At 45.1% G+C, this 5,415-nt stretch overlaps 1 protein-coding gene across 1 annotated transcript in view; it reads right to left on the minus strand.

Moving 5' to 3' along the window:
• CCDC60 (coiled-coil domain containing 60) overlaps positions 1-5,415 on the minus strand; it is a 170,343-nt gene that overhangs the window by 125,753 nt on the left and 39,175 nt on the right. The gene's annotated exons all lie outside the window — the stretch shown is intronic.

The following is a 5,415-nucleotide window of genomic DNA, read 5'->3' on the forward strand; positions in this document are numbered from 1 at the left end:
TTCATCTGCCATTGGTAGAGGTCTGTTCCCGAGGGCATTATCTTCTTGCCCTGTGTGGACTACCCCACAGGTGGAGAGCTACAGGTGCTCCTGTGGGAAGCCATGGATGTGCATAAGCATGGGAAAAGTCAAGGGGAATGACTATTTTATAATCAGTGAATTAAGGCTCATAGAGGTGACATGATGGCTCTGAGGTCACACAGCTAGGAAGCCGTCATGATCAAAACAGACCTAGTCCTTTCTGTGACACTGTAAAAGTAGGATGTTTTATGTGGGTGGTGTTTTCCAAGTGAATTTTAACATCTGTCTAGAAAATTCAGTTCTGAAGTACACAGTTTAGAAAGCATGTCACCATAACCTTTTGTATGAGATGAATTTTTATCTGCTTCCTGAACCGTTGGAGAAGCACTTGAAAAATCTAAGAACAAAGATAGATAATTCAATTGTCCTTTACTCTCAAGAACCTTTTAAAATTTCTTGATCGTATGTGTTTCTAGGAGGTACACCTATAAATTTTACAAATCAATAAAACACAGCTAATTAGTAGAAATCTAGTAGAAAATAAGGCAAATCATACAAACAAATAATTCTCAGAAGGGAAAATTTAAACAACTAATACACGAGTGATCCTCAGTCCCATCAGCAACAGGTAAGTGAAAGAAAACCACCAGATTCCCCCTGAGACCAACACAGGGGCAGAGATTGAAACATCTTACTAAGGGTGGATGAAGATACTCAGGTAGGCTACAGTTTGGCACAGTTTTCTGGAGGTTACTTTGATTAATACAATCCATTTCCTCTCCCTTTCTTCTTCCAAGAGCAAGACCAGGAAAGACGACTGGGCTACGACCATTATGATCATCCCATTCACCTTGCCAGTGACAGGTGTATGTGAGAGCTTGCCGCACAATCCTGGCCCAAAAGACCCGAAGAAGGCTGAAGAGCCGTGTCTGTACCTGCCCCCTAGAACATCTCCAGCCATCTTTTACCCCTGAGGGAAGCATTCCTAACTCACTGAAAATAGCAGTCCAAAAAGGATAACAAAACACCTGGCCCCAGGCTGATGGTGTTGAGCCATTGAATTAACCATTTTTGGAACTCCTCTCCCGTCAGACTTCTTGTTAACACGAGAAAATAAAGCCCTTATTGTTTAGCCACTTGGATGTTCTTTTCTTTGCAGCCCAAAGAATCTTAATTGACACAATTATCTCTCCCATATTGGCTCAGGTATCCAAATAGGCAGTGCGCAGATATTTTATTATAGCAGTGCCTGTGATCGTGAGACAGTAAGAGTAACCTGAGTGTGCATCAGAGGGGATCTAGGGAAATAATCTGTGATTCAGTAACATTTCTGGGGTTGTTAAAAAAATAAGGTAAACTTTTATGCATTGGTTCCAACATGGAAAGATCTCCAAGACACTTAAATTTTAAAAAGTCGTGAAATAAATGCATGTGGTATAACCTCGTTTTTGAGAAAGAAAATAATACTCAAAATAAAGTATGTGTAAGGATTCATGTATATGTGAATATATATCTCCATACCCAGAGAAAAATGGTGAGGGAGGAGCCACATCACATACCTAGCAAGATTTACCTCTGAAGATTAGAGATGGACAGGGAGTAATAGTTAAGAGAAACTTTTGCTTTTTTTATGTATAGCTCTTGTCCTTTTGGCAACACAAATGGAAGAATTTATGACTTTGTCATAAAAAATAATGTTCAGAAAATAGCCCACATGCTCATTATAGAAAAACCCAGCAAGTACTAGAATGCACAGATGTAAGTTTTGTTCAAACCAGGTAAGACAGAGGGTTTTTTTTTTTTTTTTAAACCGGTATTTCAGGTTCCCTGGGAACAAAGAGGAACTTCTCCTCAGGCTCTCAAATGTTTTTCTTGTGTGTAGCACAATTGCTTGGGCAGAGTTCAGTGTTTATAATCAAAAGCTACTTGTCAAATAGGCGATGTCAGTTTGCCTAGCCTGCGTAAACAAGGCTTTTTTGGGAAGTGGGCTCAGAAAGTGGAAGAGTTGCCTCATTTAAATTGGAGAGATGAGAGAGAGAGAGGAGGCGGGAGGGGGAGAGAGAAAGAAGGAGGGAGGAAAAGAGAAAGAAAGGAGGGAGAGAAAGGGAGGAGAGGAAGAGAGGGGAGGGAGATGGAGTGCTGTGTACATGATTTTGGGAAATTCTCTATAGAAATAACTATCCTGTGTCTCCCAGCACTGGCTCTGCTCCCAACCTCTTGGTGCCATACAAATTTGACCTTCCAAAGGGGCGATGCTTGGATGGTAATGACAGAGTTGTAGGCACGGACTGTGTGGTAATTGCCTTCTAGCTGTCTTCTACATTTTTCTGAGTTGGGTACCATTAGTCTCGTGGCTCCTGTCGTGTGGCCATTAAATCATTGTTTTCTCTGACAGCGTCATTTCTGCAAAACCCTGGAGAGAAAATACTGCACAGTCCCTAGGACTGGAACGCTGCCACCTGGTCATTATGCCCAGCAGCCCTCGGACGGCTGCCCCTGAAGACATGCACCTCTGACTGCACGATGGCTCCCCAGATTAGACAGCTGTGGTGTGCTCGTTGTGGTAATTCTTCAAGCTTTTTCAGAGAGGAATTATCCTGGTCAGTGAGCACTCTCCCTCTAGCACTAATTTAAGAGTCTGGGTCTGGCAATGGGTGTACAATAAAGAAGCATGACAGGGAAAACATATTTTTTAGAAATCAAGAAGGATGTCTCCTTGTCCCCACCACCGCCGCCACCACCAGGGCAAGACCAGGAGAAAAATCTTTTGAACAGAGACTGTTGTCTGAAATAAATGTTTGAGAACAGAGAGCTTTGGGGACTGCCCGATACGGAAAGGTGAGCTGGGAGGAATAGTCTTTGTGACTTATTTTCAACAGCTGAGCTGCTGAGGGCTGAAAAAAGGATGCTGGAGAGTCTTCGACAAAGCCTGGAATACCAAGCCCTGCCACCTTTGGGAATCAGAATTCATTCGTTCAATCGATACTGGTGGTTGTGCTGTACCAGGCATTCTAGGTGAACCAAGTGACATCTCTATATCTTAATCGGGCTCAGGTAGAAAAGAGATGACACTCAAATTGGGAACCTGAGGAAAAGCTGAATAAAGGGATTATTTGTGAAGGTGTAGGCAGTGTATGAAGAAACCTACAAGGGAATGCGAAGTACCCAGGGAACCTCTACCACCCTCAGGCCTGCAAGGGCAAAGCAGCCATAAAGCAGCCACTGGAAGTGAAGAGCAAGGTGGTAGAGAGGGGACACAGGCCAGGAGCCTTCGCCTCTGCCAGACAGTCACGGCCAGCTAAGTCAACACAGCAGAAAGGAGACCCAGAATGGATACGCCACCTTCTCTCTCCTCCCGCCGGGTGATCTCCTAATGGGACTTCCTATTGGCTGGATCTAACCAGAAGTTGGAAAGCAAGGGTGGTCATTAATATTTCATTCTCTGAGAGCACGGAGAGGAGGAGGAAGGTGGCAAGTGGCCCTGGAGAGGCACAGTCTTTGCCTTCATGGGGCTCACATTCTACTTAGGGGGGATAGACCATAAACAAGTTAGCCAAGAGCTCTAAAATAACCTCTGTAAGTTGCCCATCCAAGGGACTGTAACAAACTGGTCAATACATAGAGGTGGCCAATATAAGGAACTAGGCCTGTTAGACTGATACGTACGTGTGCTGCATGTCCATTCTATGAAATGAGGTCAACCTAAGGAGGTGGTCAATGTAGGGAGATGGTCCAACTATGGAGGTTCTACTGTATAATATTGCCAGGACCTTCACTAAATCAAGCAGCACCTTTGTGCAAATTTGAAATTTACCCTCTCTCTAAAGAGACGCATCCCCGTACCACTAACATGGGTTAGTGAGTGCAGTGTAGGCAGGCTGGATATCAATCCCCGATTGACATTTGGGTTGGGAGCTTGTGTGGGACTCAACCGCAGAACTCGAAATCCTTCATTGTGAAGTGGTCAAGGTGTCATAAATAAAATTAGGAATTCGTGACTCAGGATGAGCAGGTGACAGTTGGTATACAGCTTTTCCACAGTGGTAGGCTTGGTCATGCCAGTGTCATGGTGATATGCCGCAAATATGGCCAGAGGGGCCCTGAGGAGGTCCGATGGGCTGCAGCCCCCGGCAAATGTCACATACAGAGAAGACAGGATGGTCCTATGCAGAGTTACACGCTGGTGGGAGCAGCGAGCAGCTTGCTGGCGATGGCAGGGATGTCTTCTTCTGGCTCTGGCTCCCTGAACTGTGATGAGCAATTTGTCTTTCAGCCTTGATCTGCTGTCAGTGGTGCTGACACGGACCATGGGTATTAATTTCTTCTGGAGCTGTCTTACACTGCAGTCGACAGGGGGACGAAAAATGAAGTAGATTTCGCTGGATACAGAAACTCATCACCCCGCTGCCTTTATTAGTGGCGGAGCTGTGGGCAGAGCTGAGGCCTGCGCTGTGCTCCTCTCCTTTCCCTGAGAAGCAGATGCTGAACCTCTAATGCCGCATCTTCCCTTTTGCAGCCCTGTGCTTGACGCCTTTCTCCCATCACTCGCTCCCTTGCCGGCACAGTATCCTTTCTCTCTGTCTCTTCAAAGAGATCAGACAAGAGATACTACAGAGAAACCCACAGACACCCCAGATCTTTTCATCTGCCTATAAAACACTCACCCATCTCATGAGCCAGCCCTCTCCAACGTCTCTTGCGTTTTCTGGATTGCGTTTTATTCAGGGATCTGTGGTGGGCAGAAACACATTCATCCAACTCAAGTTTTTAAAAATGTAGGACATGTCATAGAAGCCAATGACAGGAAAGGTGAGTTATTTGCTCTGTTTGCTGGATGCTGCTATTTTCTGCACCTCTATTGCTTTATTCTCTCATTTTCTATCCTGGCTCCTTCTGCTCCCTTATGTGGCTTGTTACAGTTGTGCTCAAATGGTGGGCTAGCCCCAGAGTTCACTGGACCCTCATCACCATACTCTGCAGCTATCTGGATCAGTCACTTGGTGTCCAAAGTCCAAATTCCTAGATAAGAAAGTCTGATTGGTGCAGCTCATATCAGGTGTTTTCCTCTGGTCCAATCAGCTGTGGCCTGGAGGGTGGGACTGTGTGCACTCTACAGCTTTCTGCCTCTGAAACAGGGGTGGTGAGTGGAGCCAGGAGACCTCTCTAGAGCTCCCAGAAAGAGATGCTATAATATGGTGGTAAATACAGATCCGGATTTACATCTCTTCATATGACCACTTCCACATCTGTGGTCTTTGATATGTTTTTCCAAATTTCTTTAACTAATTCAACTTTTAGTGCAGCTTTCATCAGAGTAATGCTTGCAAGTCCAGCTTCAAGAACATGAACAGGCAGACACAGAGTAGTCCCCCCATGGGTACAATTCAGGAAAGG

This window comes from Otolemur garnettii, unplaced genomic scaffold, assembly GCF_000181295.1.
Source record: "Otolemur garnettii isolate 467f Iridium unplaced genomic scaffold, OtoGar3 scaffold00038, whole genome shotgun sequence".
NCBI classification, from domain to species: domain Eukaryota; kingdom Metazoa; phylum Chordata; class Mammalia; order Primates; family Galagidae; genus Otolemur; species Otolemur garnettii.